Genomic DNA, 17,921 nt, shown 5'->3' on the forward strand with positions numbered 1-17,921 from the left:
GCTCAGCATCAGTCCATGCAAATCCTTCCAGGTTTCCCTGAATTCCCATCCCTCCTTTGTGGGCCCTTTCTAACCCTGATGCAACAGACCCTTCTTAAGAATCTTCCAAGTTGTCTTGGGCTGGAAAATTGTTTCATTCAATCTTTTTGTGGGTTCTGCTAATCTAGAATTTCGTTAGAATCATTATTTAAAGATATTCGGAGTGGTTTGGGGAAGCAATAACGAGTTTCTGCCTTTATTCTGTCTTCTTAGCTCTGCCAGTTCCCCACCACCACCACTACCAACAGCAGTTGGTATATCACACTCTCAGTAAGAGAACACATTTATTCTATACATTGTCTGACTAATCTGTATAACTTCTCTGATTTCTGACTTGAATAAATAAATTTATTCTCTATTTCCTCTTTGTGTAAATAACCCTTGCATATAGCTTGAGGCACTACTCTGATAAAAGAAAGTAATTCCCCTATATCCTGAAGAAATCATAAAAAAGGATTAAAAACCCCACATGTACAAAAAAATTCAGAGCAATTTTTTTTTGTAGTGGCTAAGAATTGGAAATCAAGGGGATGTCTTTCAGTTGGGGAATGGATGAACAAATTGTGGTATATGTATGTGATGGAACACTCTTGTTCTACTAGAAGCCAGGAGGGATGGGATTTCAGAGAAGCCTAGAAAAACTTGCATGTATTGATGCTGAATGAGATGAGTAGAATCATAGCATTGTACATCCTAACAACAATGTGGGGTGATGATCAACCTTGATGAACTTGCTCATTCCATCAGTACAATAATCAGGGACAATCTTAGGGTATTTGTGTTTGAGCATACCATTGGTATCCAGAGAAAGAATTATGGAGTGTAAACAAAGACCAAAGATTATGGTCTTCAATTCTAATAAAAGTCATCTTATGTATTATGTAATTTTGCTATCTCCAATATTTTCTTTCTTCCTTCAGGATATGGTTTTTCTTTCAACACATTCAATTTTAATATATGCATATCATGGAAGCAAATGTAAAGACTATCAGATTTCCTTCTGTTGGGGGGGTGGGAGAAGGGAAAGGATGGAGGGGGAAAGTTATAAAATTCAAAACCTTGCAAAAAAAATGGTTGGTAGAAACTACTATTGTATTTAATTGTAAAACAAATAAAATATTTATATAAAAAGAGAGTAACCCCAAGAGCAATTTAAATTTAAAAATAATTTTCTTTAGATTAGCTATTTTGAGGGAGGTGGTAGATGAGATAATATATAATTCTAATCTGAAACCCTCCCTGTGAGGAAACTAGAGTAGTTAGCCTTATGACTCCTCCTGTTCTCCTCCAGGCAGGAATCAAAGCCTCCCTTGGAGAAGGGTGGAGAAAATTCCAGAAATTTCTATTCACGCCTCTCTTCAAGTTACATTTAGACAGACCCAGTATCCTGGAACATAACCTACATGGGCAAAACAGATATCCTTCATAAAGAATAACACTTTATACTTTTCCTGGGAACCCTATTAATTTTCTCATTTCATTCAGTTTTCAACCCACTTAGAGTTAGAGGGAGTAGGTTAATTTTGAAGAAAAATTCAATGATAAGCCTGCCCCATCCCTCCCTTTCTCAAGCATTATGGGTCAGCTCAGGAGAACATTTTTTCCATTCTTACTCATCATATGAAAAAACCCCAACAGCAACAGAGTCAGTTTGACTGAAGGTTTGGATTGATTTTTACATGATTTCAAAGGGTGACATGGGCTACCCTTACAGCAAAATATTAATTTGTCATTTTTACTATATTATACAGTTATAGATAGGAGAAATTCCTTTGGAAGATAGACATTTCCAAGTTCTTAATTGTTTTCTTTTTAATCTCTTTTTAATAATAATAATATTATATACGTATTCTGTGAACCAATTTCTGTTACAAATAAGCTTTAAAGTCTTAACATCTATTTATCATCCCCACCAAACTAACAGAGATGCCAGATTGAGTAAATCAATCAACAAGCATTTATTAATCTCCTGGAATAAATGCTGGAGATACAAATATCCACATATACAAAAATGAGATAGTCCCTTGCCCTCAAGAAACTTACATTCTGCTATGGAGATACAAATTATTTATAAATATGGGAGATACCCAATTAGGAAGATTTCTCACAACTGACCCTTAAATCACAAGACTTAGGATTCCAAGTACTCTAGGAAGGAGAACATTTCAGCCATGGGGGAAATGTGTGTGTGTGTGTGTGTGTGTGTGTGTGTGTGTGTGTGTGTGTGTGTGTGTATTTTTAATCTAAGCAGAAATGTATGGTATTCTTCATCTAGTGGAATTTTCACATTGGTATTAAATTCTAAAGGATAGAAATAGGTACTTAATTCTAAAGGGACCAGTTGTTTTTAGGTGGCACATAATTTTTTCTTCCTTTTTCTTGCTAATCTTTGTGATTTCATGATCAACCCCAAGGCTCTCTTATCTAAACTTATTTTACTTTTACACATTTTAGACTGAGTTATCCAACTAAAAATGTATCAGTTTCATGGTTAGGAGTGAGATGAGAGATATATTGCCTCTTAGAAGCGAAATATATTGCCTCCTTAATCTGCTGCCATCTTACATGAAAAATGAATGCCTTAGTATGCTGTCCAAGGTCAATTCTAGATCTTTGCTGGCTTTGGTTCTATTTTATGACTCTCCATACCTCACTGAATATAAGTTAGAGGTTTATGATAAAATTATAGCATGCAGTTCTGAACTGTCTAGAAGTGAAGAGCTTCTCCGATTCATAGTTGGTGAGTTTGTTCTTTGTGGCCTTATTTGGGATTTTCTTGGCAAAGTTATTAGAGTGATTTACCATTTCCATCTCCAACTCATATTATAGATGAGGAAACTGAGACAAACAGTATTACGTTACTTACTCAGGGTTACACAGTTAGTAAAAGTGTCTGACATCAGATTTGAACTTGAAGACTAGACTTCTCAAGAGAGGATTGAAGATGGGATAGAGAACTGGAACCCATTCTAGGCTGGGAAGTCCATCTACTGTGTCACCCAGTTGCCCCAGCAAAGAGTTAGCTTCAGCTTAATTCTTTTCAATATACATAGATATTAAGGATACAAAGAGAAATAAAGGTAAAATTAACCTTAATCTAAAGAAACTGACAGTTTAATAGAAGAGATAAGATAGAGGTAAAAAGAATTATAACACAAATTGGAATGTGAAAAGGACTATAGGAAATATAAGGAGAGAGGAATCATTTCCAGAGAAGTATTAACTACTTTGGTTCAGAGAATAATCACTTTTTTTTTGCAAGGCAATGGGGCTAAATGCCTTACTCAAGAACACATGACCAGAAAGAATCTGAGGTCAAATGTGAACTCAGGTCCTCCTGATTCTAGGAGCAATGCTTTATACACACTGTCGCCCAACAGCCCCACAATCAGATTTTAAAAATTAAAAAAAGGAGATACAGTAGAACAGAATTCAATGAGAAGAAATGCCCAGGGAATCAAGAAATGCCCAGGGACTCACCTCTATGGTGGGAAGAGACAGACATTTGGACATATTTTAGGAGGTAGAAAAGATTAGAGCCTTGCTAGAAAAGAGTTCTACTGGAGTAGGACTACTGTTGTTCGGTGGAGTGCTACTGCACTTTATTTATCCTTGCAAACTATGTGCTCAATCAAGTTATTTCTGGGTTATTGAAGAAGCATACGAGTCATCAATAATCTGTAAATCACAGCACTCTGTGAATGGCCCCAGTTGCTTTTTCCTGGCTGTGTCCCTGACAGTGTCTATCAGGGGAAGGATCAGAAAAAGTTAAAGAGGAAAAAAGTGCTTTGGCTCAGCAACCTTTTCCAAACACAAGCATCCTAAAGATACATTTAATATTAGACTTGCAGAATCTGTTCGTAGATTTTCAGCACAGACATCCAATTTAGCAAGAAGAGAAACAAAAGAAGGTAGTTTCAAGATCAGCCATCATGCTGCTTTACACAATAGCAAGTGGGAGAGAAATCAGGAATTCTTCTCTAAAGAAAACTCACCAAAAGTGAACTTGATATATTGAGTTCATTTCAGTTCAGTCTTATCCTTTGAACTCTTTTCCTAGTGCCATTTGTAGCTGGTGTAAATACCTTTACTTTTGGTGGCTATTTCAGCTATTTAGACCCTCCCCTAGATGGTTTCAGAGAAACCTGAGAAGACTTGTACAAAATGGAGAAGAACAAAGAAAACAATTTACACAATTATACAAGAACTCTGACTGACATAATGACCAACTATAATTTCAGATGGCTCATGATGAGCCATTCTATTTACTTTCAGGTGATGAACTAAAAAGTGTAGACTGAGGCATATTGAGGGAGGAAGGATTTAACTAATTCAGGAACTCATTGTTCTGGATTATATATGTTTATATCTTAGTTTATCTTAATTTCTAAATTGAAGGTGGGGGTGGGAGGGAATTCAGAACTGAAAATAAATTTAAATGCAATGTAAGTAAATAAAATAACCCCCCATCTTGGTTGATTGGGTTTTTTGTGTAAAAATAATTTCAATTTACTGTAATCAAAATTATCCATTTTGCATTTTATATTTTCTGTTTCTCTTCTTTGGTCACACACTCCTTTCCATGGATCTGACAGATAAATTAGACCTTGTTTTCCTAATTGGCTTATGGTATCCCCTTTTATGTCTAAATCCTGTATCCATTTTGACCTCATTATGGTAAAGGATGTGAGATATTGGTCTATGTCAAGTTTTTGTCATACCATCTTCCAGTTTTCCCAGCAAGTTTTTTTTTTTATCAAAAAGTGGATTCTTATTCCAGAAGTCTTTGGGTTTATCAAACAGGAAATTATGATAGTCATTTACCACTGTTTCTTCAGCACCTAATCTATTCCCCTGATTCATCGCTCTAATTCTTATCCAGTATCAAACAGTTTTGATGACTGATGTTTTATAATATAATTTTAGAACTGGTATGGCTAGGCCACCAGTCTTTGCATTTTTCATTAATTCTCTTGATATTCTTGACCTTTTATTCCTCCATATGAATTTAGTTACTATTTTTTTCCTAGCTCAATAAAGAAATTTTTTGGTAGTTTGATTGGAATGGCACCAAATAAGTAATTTAATTTAGGTAGAATTGTCATTTTTATTACTCATGTGCAGTTGACATTTGTCCATTTATTTAAATCTATTTGTGTGAAAAGTTTTCATATAATTTCTGAGTTTGCCTTGGCAGGTAGACTCCCAAGTTTTTTATGTTGTCTACGGTTACTTTAAATGGAATTTCTCTTTCTATCTCTTGCTGCTGTGTCTTGTTGATAATATATAGAAATGCTGATGATTTATGTGGGTTTATTTTAATCGGCACCAAGGAGTAGAGTGTCCTACTCTGGTATATAGTGGATCACAGGTGATGATCTGTTCAATAATTCTTTGAGAGACATTCGCAAAAAAAAAAAACCTCCTCAAATTGTGTATGTGTGTGAATGTGTATACATACATACATGATATACACATATATATGTGTGTGTGTGTATATATACATATATATGCCACATAAGTATGAATCTGAATAAGAAAGCCATGATTGTCAGCAATGAATCTACCTTTGGTTTCTTTTTAGTTTTTACAAGTCATTGGGGTTAAATGACTTGACCAAGGTCTCACAGCTAGGTAATTTACCATTAGCTTTTCTATATCCAAACCTGGCAAACATCTCTGGAGTATCAGTATTAATTGAGATTAACTCCATCATTATCAAAGTATTATAGAATATTTTACTGAGTCTTCCCCAGGGAACATAGGACCATCCCTTCATGAGAAGGTTCTTAGCTTAGACTGGTGATACCACTGCAATAGAGGAAATTCACATTCACTACTATCTATAAAACATTGCAGATATCATAATTGCCAACATAATTTACCAAATTGTAGTAAAGTACCAAACAGTAGTGTGTTGAATATTCTTAGTACAGGAAAGAAAATACAAAATCCTGTGAAAGTTGTTCTATTAAGCCTGGAAGAACAAAGGAAGCTTTGTTTCTTAGGCATTTAGATCAGGAAAATAAAATGGAGTGAAAATCCACCTCCCCACCCCCCAACACCAAAGGGTACCTTCAGAGAAATAATCCAATAAACATAAATTATATGGCTGATACATTTGTGTTATAAGTTGAATTTTGTCAAATGTAATAGAAGAAATAATATTCCTGTGTATCTAAGGTTGGTAGTTGGGTGTCATTTAATTTAGTGTTAGAAGTGTGCTTATCCATAAGTCTTAACTGCCTAGATCAAGTGTATACATATTTTTTGCATGTGTCATGGAGTCCTTAGACAGTCTGGTGAAATACATGGATCTTTTCTCAGAGTATTATTTTTAAATTCATAAAATAAAACACATAGAATTCCAAAGAAAATAATTATATTGAAATAAAGATGATTTTCCCACCCTCATCCACAGAACTCCTTGTAATAGTCTTCTATGTATTGCAGTTTTTAAAAAATCTTCACACTCTACCTAAAGACAAAAGCAATTTTAATGGTAAGTGCATATCTCCAGGCTGTTGTTGCAAATTGCTTTTGTTGAAAAAAAATATAGTAGTTCAGTGAGGCATACTTAAAACTATGTTATTGAATACTACTTCCAAATAGTAGATGACTTTTGGTCATATTACAACTTTTGTTTCCAATGTAGTGTTTCTCTTGACCTGAAAACAGAGAGTAATAATGACAACACTATTAAAATTTCTTTTATTGTGATTTAATAGAAAGTGAGTTTTCAAACTTAAAGCTGTAGGGAGCAAGAACCAAGTTTCCTATTGCATTTGTATCAAAGTATCAAGGATAAAAATAATGAGCTCACACATACACAGAACACTTTTGATTGTAGCATTTGGCAGAAATGAAAGGAAAGGAAATCAAGTTGTATGTTGAAGGCTGTGGAAAACAATAAAATATTTGGGGAAGATTAACTATCACATAATCCCCATTATTATTTGATTTAATTCTGCAAATGCTAGTAGTAGCAATAAGCCAAGAGAAAGAAATTACAGGAATAAAAAAATAAAGAGGAGATAAAACTAACCCCAAAAACTATGCCTGGAAAAATCCCAAATAAAAAGACAAAATACCTATGGATACAATTAATAGCTTCAGTGAAGTGCAGGCTGAAGAATGATACCTCAAAAGTCAATTTTTTAAATATAATAATAAAAAACAAAGATAATAGTAGAAAAGGCAATCCTATTCTAAATAGATATAAAATATTGGGGATCAACTCATGAGCATATGCACACACATACACACACAGACATGACCTGCATGGATTCAAATACAAAGTGCTCCTTAAAAGAATAAATAATAAGTGAAGAAATATTTAGTATTCATGGCTGGGCTTTTTTATGTGTGTTCAATTATTTTCAGTCATTTTTGAATCTTTGTGACCCTATTTGGGGTTTTCTTGGCAAAAATCCTGGTGTGGTTTGGCATTTCCTCTTCAATTCATTTTACGGATGAGGAAACTGAGGTCAATGGGTGAAGTGATTTACTCAGGATCACACAGATAGTTAGTTTCTGAGTCTAGATTTGAACTTAGAAAGATGTCTTTCTGATTCAAGGCCCAGCACTCTATCTACTGAATCACCTAGCTACCCTGCATGGCTGGGTTACATCAATGTAATAAAAATGATAGTACTAACAAAGTTAATTTATGGTTTTAATATTCTAGCAATAAAATTGACAGATATACTTTATAGAAATTGATAAAATAATTAGAAAATTCTTTTGGAAAAATTAAAGAGCTGGAAAATAAAGAAAAGATGTAGGGACAAAGGGGATATAACTCTTCCAGATTCCAAAATATATTATAAAACAACACCTATGAAAACTATATGAGGTAGCTCAGTGATAGAGGGAGTATACAGTAGTTCAGTGCACAAAGGAGAATCTGTATGTGTAATATATATATATATATATATATAAATATATGTGTGTAAATAAATAACATACATGTGTATATGTATATTTATATATATTTATATGTGTGCTTTTACATATATATTATATATATATATATGAAATCTAGTATTCATAAATTGAAAAGTATATACTACTTAGGAAAGAAGTCCACATGTGATTTTAAAAAGCTTCTGGGAAAACTAGAAGGAAGTCTGTGAAAAATTTAGATTAGAACAATACCATGTACCATATTCCACAATATAATCTAGATAGAGATATAACACAATAGTAAAGATCATATTATAAAAGACAGAAGAGAAGCAGATCTTATGTCATAGTAATGAGTAAGAAATATATTCTTAACCAAACAAGAGACAAACATAATCACAGTATATAAAATATGTAACAAAAAACTGAAGAGCTTCTACAAAAGATAATTAAAGTGCCTGGGATAAAAAGAAAAACATAGAAATAGAAAAAAAATTTTTGTCAAACTTCCCTCACAAGTTTGGTATCTAAGACATGTCACAATTAACATATATACAGATATGTACTTGTTTCAATATATATATATATATATATATATATATATATATATATATATATATATATATATATATATATATATATATATATAAACCAAAAGTCATTTCTCAATAGATAAATGGTCAAGGGATATGAATGAACAATTCACAAAAGGAGAATTGCAAACTATAAATAATCATTTACAAAGATGACAAAACATGGAAATAGTCGATGTAGGAAGAACTGTAGAAAGATAGGCATACTGATACATTGTTAGTGTGGCTATGAATCTGTACAATAGCTTTGGAAGAAATTCAGAATTATGCAAATAAAATGTCCAAACCTCTATACTCAGAGAGTCTATACTAGACTATGCTCAAGGAATTCATTGATAAAAAAAAGCTTCAATAGATACCAAAATATTTAGAGTAGTTCATTTTGTGATACCAAAGAATTGGAAACAAAATAAATATCCTTTGATTTGGGAATGGCTAAACAAACTGCTACTTTCAGAAGTGGTTAAGGTGATGAATATAGAAAAACATGGCAAGAATATACAAGGTGATGAAGAGTGAAGCAAGCACAGTTAAGAAAACAATGTATACAATTATTACAATGTAAATAGAAAGAACAGCCACATATACTCACAAAGTCAAAAGTGGATATTGCAAAATTATAAAGTACAAGCATGACTTGAAAGAAGAGGTAAGTTTAATACTGACATGTCTAGTTCACTAACAGTGAAAGGTTCCCCTTTTCAGTGTATTGATCTATTATGATGATTCCCCCCCTTTTCTTTTTTCTTTAAAAATACTCTTAGTTAATTGGAATGATTTCCTTGAAGAAGGATTGGCAGGTTGGGGAAAACTATAATGATGTTTAAAAAAAATAAAATTTGGTTTAAAAAGAATTATCACCTGAAATCTTCTAAGTCTTACATCTGTATATATCCATATGTTATCCATCAGAGTCACTATAATTATACATTTAATTTTGAGCATAATTGCTTCAGTCCTTCTCCAGAAACAACATCTATAAATATTTTTGGTCTGGCAAAGCTTATTTTATTTTTCAGGAAATAGTACAGACAGTCAATTGTCAATTTTAAAGATTGACTCCAGTGTCATAAACACATCTCAAACTAATGCTTCCATAAAACCAGAAAAACACAGATATTTCACATTGTATCATTTTCTCTATTAGTAATTTTTAAAATTTAATAGCTATGAAGTCATCTCTTGAAGATGAGTTCATGGAACATACTGTATTATTAATACCAAAAGGTTTTTATGGGGTTTTTTTTGCTAACTCCAAGTTATCTCTTCATGAAATTTCTTTAGCTACAGTTTAGTTGTTCATTGTTTTTGCATGTAAGCTCTTTAGATTCTTCAGGCTCTTTCAGTCTTTTACAAATTTTTCTTGTCTTTTGTTCTACTGTTGTTCTTTCTCTTTGATTTTTCTCTGCTATTTGGGGAAAACTTTTGTTTCTAGCTTACCTTTGCCTTCTAATTCTTCATCACAACCATCATTTCCTAGTTTTGATTTGATAGTTATCCTAATGTTTGGCTCTCTCAGCACTACTCACCAGTCATGGCATACCAAAAGTCTCGTTTGCAATTCCCACAGTCTAAGGCTATCACCATATTCTGTGTGTGTGTGTGTGTGTGTGTGTGTGTGCGCGCGCGCACGCGAGCATGTATGCATATGTAAGAGTAGAGGAACAAGGGGTTAATGTCAAAGGAAGGGAAGAAGAGCATCAGAAGACAGTGGTGAGTCACTAAATTTCCTACTGGTTGGCTGTTAAGGAATAATCCATGAGACCTCCACAGATTTTTAGACCAAGGCTCTTTTCTTTTTGCTTTCTAAGCATAATTTTGTCAATAATTAATTATTTATCAGTTATCCATGGGCACTCTTTCTTTGACCACTAAAGCTTTGAGCTGACTAAATAAGATGTAATGGAAGTTTAAATGATCACTTTCCAAGTTTTCTCTAAACATTTTATGTGAACAAGAATTTTATAGTAATCTATTCATTCAAATAATTTATAAAAAGTAGACAGGTTTTGTTTGGTTTCATCATAACATTTAGTGAGAACTTTATACTTCCCCAAACTATCTACAACATCTCACAGAACATTCTCATGTAATTTAAAAATTACAATTTATGGGGGCAGCTAGATGACACAATGGATAGAGCACTGGTCCTAGTGCCTAGAGGACCTGAGTTCAAATCCAACCTCAGACACTTGATAATTACCTAGCCGTGTGACCTTGGGCAAGTCACTTGCCCCATAGCCTTGGAAAAACCAAAAGAAAATCACAATTTACCAATATGCTGGTACTAACTTACCAACTTATATCTAAGTATTTATAATTATTTCATCTCTGGAGATGTTCAGAAAAGTTGAGCAAAGATTTATTCAGTACTTACCATGCCTTATGGCACTAGGAATATAAAGACAAAACCAATGAACGATCATTTATTAAGTATATGCTAGAAGTTAGGAATATAAAGTCAAAAATAATGTATCAGTATTTGCTTTCTGGGAGCTAACATTGTAACAGAAAGGCATAACATAGTCATAAATAGTCAGAGTTTAAGGATTATTGAAAAAGGAGAGAGTATAAAAAATTGGTAGAGGAGTTCAGGAAAGGCTTCCCAGAGAAGATGGGACCTTAGGAAGGGAAGACAAAGTTTCTGAACAATAGAAATGAGGAGGAAGTTCATTCCAGGTATAAACAGCCTATTCTAATATCCAGAGGTGGAAAATGGAGTACCAATTTAGTGGAACTAGTTCACTTTGGTGGAATCTAGGTGAAGGTGTATTAATAATGAAATAAGTCTACAAAAGTAGGTGAGAGCCAGCCTAAGTGGTAAGCAAATTGAGAGAGTTCTGTGGGATGTTGTAGCTACTTTGGGGAAGTGTAAATTGGGGCCTTATATGTTGAGAAAAGAATGTGTATTTTACTCTATGGATCAAGTTGGTTTTTAAATTACATTATCTGAACTTTTATGGGAAAATATTATTTCATATCTTTATTTTATTCTTTTAAAATTTTAAGCTGAGAAGGGGGTCTACAAGCTTTCCCTAAAAGCCTGTCAAGAAGTTCTATGACAAGCACACTTAGAAAATTAAGAGACTATTATAGGCAATGGGGTGACACTGAAGGTTTTTGGGCAAGGAAATGGCATTATCACACCTGATCAGTTATTATTCAGTCTTACCTGATGCTTCATGATCTTATTTGGCATTTTCTTGGCAAAAATATCTTTACACTTTACAGATCACTTTAAAAATGAGGAAACTGAGGCAAAACAGGATTAAGTGACTTGCCCATGGTCTCACAGCTAATAAAGTGTTTGAGGCCAGATTTGGATTTAGGAAGATGAGTCTTCTTGATTCCAGGGCCAGTGTTGCACCACAAAGTTGCCCAAGATATCATTTAGAGTCTTGATCAGGAGCAGCTAATTGCAGAATTCTTACTGAAGACACTGGAGACTGCCAGCACTATGAACATTGAGGAAACACATTGAGGAAAGTGGAACCCAGAAAATTAAGCTCAAGACCAAACAGGTCCTGACCATGCCATCTAAGAGTATGGGGCAGTGGTGGGGGGAAGAGTGTCAGGGTCTAACTCTGGAACTAATACTCAAATAATGAAAAGAGACTAGAGCTATGGGTAAGTAGATGGTTGTTGTTGTTCACTGCACCCAGCTTTTTGTGATCCCCATTTAGGGGTTTTCTTGGCAAAGATGTTTGGAATGGTTTGTCATTTCCTTCTCTAGTTCATTTTACAGATAAGGAAACTTAGGCAAACAGGATTAAGTGACTTGTCCAAGGTCTTACAGCTAGTTTGAGACCAGATTTGAACTCAGGAAGATGAACATTCCTGATTTCAAGACCCAGTGCTCGATTTATGAGCTATCCATGATTCTACCTGAGACTTAGGAATATTGCCTAATAGTTTGAGAGAGAGCTGAAAACAGAGATAGTTATTTTAAAAAACTACTTGGAGCAGCTAGGTGGCACAGTGGCTAGAGCACTGGCCCTGGAGTCAGGAGTATCTGAGTTCAAATCGAGTCTCAGACACTTAATAATTGCCTAGCTGTGTGACCTTGGGCAAGTCACTTAACCCCTTGGCTTAAATAAATAAAAATTAAAAAACAAAAAGAATTACTTCAAGAGTATAGGCAATAATTAATAAAAAAGCCTCGATTATGGTGTTGGCTATGCAAAGTATAATAGATTAATGCCAGAAATGATTTTAGGGAGGATCAGTAAGACTTGGTTATCCATCAGAGATGGTAAATGAGAGAAAGGGAAGAAGAAAAGATGATCACGAAGTTGGGAAGTTGGGTAACTAAGAAGGTAGAGTCCATAGAGAATGTTTAGAAGAGAATCAAGGTTAGGGGGCTAAGTAAATGCCCTTTAAGATGTATTATTTGAATTATTTCCAGGTCATTCAAGAAGAGACATCCATCAGGCAGCTGATGATGTGGAGAACTGGAGTTCAGGAGAGAGAGATTAAAGTTAGATTTATCAATTTGGGAGCTGACTATATAGATCACCAAAGTAGACCATGGAATATAAAGAAAAACCAGTGCTTGTGCTTGGAAGCTTGTACTCTAATGGAGTAGGTTATAGAGGATGCTCTAGCAAAGTAAATTAAAGAGTGATCAGTTGGGGAGGGAGAGAACAAGGATAAAGTAGGATTATAAATGCCTGGAGAGAAAATATTATCTTAGAGAAAGGGATAGTCAATAGCATGAAAAAATATCAATGAAGGCAGAAAAAGCTTAGATAAAGTCTATAATTAAACTTGTTCCAGGATGCTACCAACTCTGCTTTGACTGTCAGACAAGGCCATGGACCAGACAACTCATCTTCTACTAAGTTAGAGTTATCAGATTTAGCATTTAAGAGGTCACTTATAACTTTAGAGAAAATTAAATTGGGGGGGGAGGTGTCCAGAAGCTACATTGTTTGATCTATTGATGCTTGTCCTTCATTCTCTTTTTTTCTTTTTGTTTTTTTAAATAAAGAATTTATTTATTTTGAGTTTTACAATCTTCCCCCTAATCTTACTTCCCCTCACAGAAGGAAATTTGTCAGTCTTTACATTGTTTCCATGCCATACATTGATCCAAATTGAGTGTGATGAGAGAGAAATCATATCCTTAAGGAAGAAATATAAAGTATAAGAGATAGCAAGATCAGACAATAAGATATCAGTTTTTTTTCGTAAATTTAAGGTGATAGTCCTTGGTCTTTGTTCAAACTCTATACTTGTTTCTCTGGATACAAATTTGTCTTTCATTCTCAAAGAAGACTATGACATCAGGGAGGTAATACCATGACAAGCACATACATGTATTAGATTTGAGTGAGGAGTGCTATGCTAAGTCACCAATCTCACTTTCTCCTCCAAAGATCTGGAGATGGCCTGTTATGAATCAGGATGACTGGAGATGGACCTGGATGCAAGGCAATCAGGGTTAAGTGATTTGTTCAAGGTCACACAGCTAGTAAGAGTCAAGTGTCTAAGGCTGGATTTGTAGTCTTGTACTCCTGACTCCAAGGTCACCCAGCTGCCCTAGTCAGATTGAATTGAATTCCTAGTGAAAAGTAGAGGCAGTGTGTGTGTGTGTGTGTGTGTGTGTGTGTGTGTGTGTGTGTACCCACCACTCTTACCCTCACCCACAAGGATATTTGCTAATAATAAAAATATTATTGTATGTAAGATGTAAGAAAACAGAATAGGATGATCAAATGAAAAGGGCTTCAGCATGAAAAGATCCAGAAGAGCTTCATAAATTAACTATGAGAAAGAAATAGTCAGCTAGATGAGTTTATGAGAAGAAATGAAATCCAGCAAAGGAGAAGGACTACTTCTTTTTCAGATCAAGTTCCTGCCCTCGAGGAGCTCACAATCTAATGGGAAAGACAACACACAAATAAATAAACTATGTATAGACGAAATAACTAAGAGAGGAAAGGAACTGAAATTAAGAGGGTTTGCTAGTTGATTTTTAAGAATAAAAGTAAGAGGCTGATGGTATGGGACAATTACAATTACAATCATTCTAATAGCCTACATTTATAAATAATATTTTAATGTTTACAAAGTCCATCACATGCTCTGTCTTATTGGTGACTCACAATAGATTCCATGGAAGGAGGATTGACAGATATTTTTACTTCTCTACTATTGGCAAAAATTATGATCTACCTAAAGGTTTACAATAAATTGTTCACAATCTGATTCCAGACTACTCTCCTAATGTTTATGGCACATTAATTCTATACATGAACTCTTATTTTCTACCAATCTGGCATGCTCCCCACCTACAGTATACTATCTCCATCCTTAGTAGGTGCTGTTTGCCATTGCTGCCTTCCTTTGCCTTGTTGAAACTTTATCTTCTTTCAGGTCTTTGCTCAAGTGCCCCATGCCTATGTATCTTCTTTCCCCAATTATTTTATATTTACTTTTATGTATAAATGGGCTTCCCTCAACAGAATGTGAACTTCTTGGGGGCAAGGGTTGTTTCTTTTTGTCTTTATGTCCTCAGTGCCTAACACAAAACCTAGCATATTGTAATTGTTCAATATATGTTCATTAGGGGTGGCTAGGTGGTGCAGTGGATAGAGCACTGGCTTTGGAGTCAGAAGTACCTGAGTTCAAATACAACCTCAGACACTTGATAATTACTTAGCTGTGTGGCCTTGGGCAAGCCACTTAAACCCATTGCCTTGAAAAACCTAATAAACAAACAAACAAACAAACACATAAATAAATAAATAAATAAATGTTCACTAATAGTTTGAATTGAATTTGTCCTTTTCTTCTCCCTTGTTTTATAGTTACTTAGAAATGAAATTTATCCCCCCCCCCAGTTCTGAACACAATGCTTGGGATCCAGTAGGCATTAATTTTTTAAAATGAATTCCTGTTTTAGAGATGATGAAATTAAAAATCAGAGCGATTCAATGTCTTGCAGCCAGTAAATGTCAAAGGTAAGATTCGAATCCAGGGCTCTCCCTAAATTTGGTGCTCTCTAGAGGAATACATTGCATTTCTTCTCCAAACCAATAACATCAGGAAGGTGATGCCTTGACTTGCATGTGAATAGAATTTATGTGAGGCAGAGTTGCACAGTCATCAGCTTCACTTTTCTCCAAAGTCATCTAGTCCAGTGGCAAGACAAAAGAAAAGATGACTGGTGATATCCCATCTGCCAAAGAATCTAGAAAGGAGAGTATCAAAGAGAAGAGGGTGATCTACAGAATCAAAGACTGAAGAGAAATCAAAGAAAATAACCAGATTTAACAATTAAGGAATCACTGGCAACTTTGGAAAATGCAGTTTCAGTGGAATGATGAAGTTGCACTCTGGATTGTAAAAGGTTAAAAGTGACCAAGAGGAGGAACCTACTGTATATAGCCTTTTCAAGGAACTTGGCCACAAAGGGTAAAAGAAATATAGGATGATCAGATTACTCACTGTCATGGGTTGGGAAGGAAGAGACAGAAAAAAAGGTGGAACTCAAAAAAATCTTATAAAAATGAATAGTTTCCATGTAATTGGGAACAAATAGAATTGAAATTAAAATAGTAGAAATATAGGCTGAGAGAAAATATGGAAGGATCAAGTGAGGAAACTTTAAAGATGAGGGAGACATGAGAATATTTGTTAGCATTAAGCACTGGGGCAACAATACCTCAAACAGCTAAAGGGTAAAATCCTGAGAGGGAAATATAGCAACCTGTTGGATATTAGATCAGAGCATTCTCACTATATAGGCATTCAGAAGAAATAGATTCTATACTTTTTGAACTCTATTCAAAGTAAACTTCTTTCTGCTAACTGTTGGTTCATCTATAAGTGTCTCATTTAATTTTATTTTAGTGTTGAACCTAAATCTTAACCACTAAACTAGCCTGAGTCAGGTCTTGCCAAAAATACTGTTTCTTGCTTTTTATCTTATTAATCAAAATTATTTTACCTTTAGAGGAATCTAAACAGGCTCTTAGAGACACAGAAAGAAATCAAAGGAACCATTTAGATGGTGCTATCAAAAAGAACAGAAGAAAGTAAGTGAATTCACCATTCTTATTTCAAGCTCTTTTCAACAGAATTACTTCTGTCTAGTACTAAACACAGGGCTTGTAAGAGATCTAGAATTCACTGTAATGAGAAAAGAAACCATCAAAGGGCATCTGAATCCTAGTAAAGATGATTCATTAGGCACTATTATTGTGGTCCACTGATGAAGTAATACATATGACTTGAATAGAATCCATATGAGGAATCTGTGGAACTGCAATAGGAAAAAAAAAAGAAGATCTAGCTGAGTTCAGACTTGAAGGGGACAGTGAGTACAATTAACAAATCATGAATCAGTATAACTAAGAATAATACAAAGCAGATACACAGAGACATACATTTCATTCAATAGGGAAAGGGGAGTAGCAAGAAGATGGCACACAAGAGAAAGGAGGTTAAAAAAGGAATCAGTTCTAAGCAAGACAAATTAGGATGTACCAAGAAATTGATAGCAGTTTTTTTTTTGTTTTTATTGATTTTTATTCTGGTAAAGAACTGGAGAATGAGGGAGTGCCTACCATCTGGGGAAATATCTGAACAAGGAATAGTATATATATATGATATATATATATATATATATATCATATATACATATATGTATATGATATAATACCATTGTTATAAGAAATTATAAAGTGGATAGTTTCAGAGAAATTCACAAAGACTTCACTTCTGTGTTCAAAGTCTAGTTCAATTTAAAAGATAGTAGATGATGGATAATCAACTCATGGCCATAATACTATCCTTTTAAAAATTAAATAACTGGAACTCAAGCAAATATTAGAAAAGCTAGTTAAAAATAGACAAATCTAATTACAAATATTTGAGCTAGCAAACACCACGTAAACCCAATGTATTTTATGAACTATCTGCAAGGTTAATTTAAGGAGGCATAAAAGAATATCATGAACATTATTTCAAAATTATTCCCTGGAAAAATCCAGAGGGAATAACATAGGACCCAAAGAATAAATTTTCACCACTAGCAGAACTTACTGGAGATCAAGAGATTCAACTTTGCAAATTTGGTAATGCTATCTTTGTGGTCTTCTTAGGATTTTTTTTTTCCCTTAGAGTCTTAAATTCTTAGATCTCAAAGCCAAAGCCAGTTTTCCATAGGAAAGGAGAAAAACACTTTCCATTGCCTCAAGACACAAAATCATAATAAAAACTTGTGCAGTTCAATGAGTATTTTTTGTTTGTGGAATGATATTGTCCTCTTTTGTACTTCGTGAGTCTGCCTTGCCCTTTCCAAAATGGAAACATTCTACCCATGACATATTAGGAAGCTTAGAGTCACTCATAAAAAGCATGAATAGCTTCATTTTT

General features: G+C 34.2%; 1 long non-coding RNA gene across 2 annotated transcripts in view; it reads right to left on the reverse strand.

The window, feature by feature from the left end:
- The window catches only part of LOC141493213 (uncharacterized), a 186,931-nt gene that overhangs the window by 130,843 nt on the left and 38,167 nt on the right, over positions 1-17,921 (reverse strand). The window contains exon 5 of one of the 2 annotated variants that reach the window (XR_012470153.1): positions 8,630-15,732. The exons of the other annotated variant lie outside the window; for it this stretch is intronic. This is a non-coding gene — a long non-coding RNA (uncharacterized LOC141493213). Of the gene's footprint in view, positions 1-8,629; positions 15,733-17,921 lie in introns of those variants that run through there. 2 annotated transcript variants of the gene reach the window in all.

This window comes from Macrotis lagotis, chromosome 7 (genome assembly GCF_037893015.1).
Source record: "Macrotis lagotis isolate mMagLag1 chromosome 7, bilby.v1.9.chrom.fasta, whole genome shotgun sequence".
In the NCBI taxonomy this organism is placed as follows: Eukaryota; Metazoa; Chordata; class Mammalia; order Peramelemorphia; family Peramelidae; genus Macrotis; species Macrotis lagotis.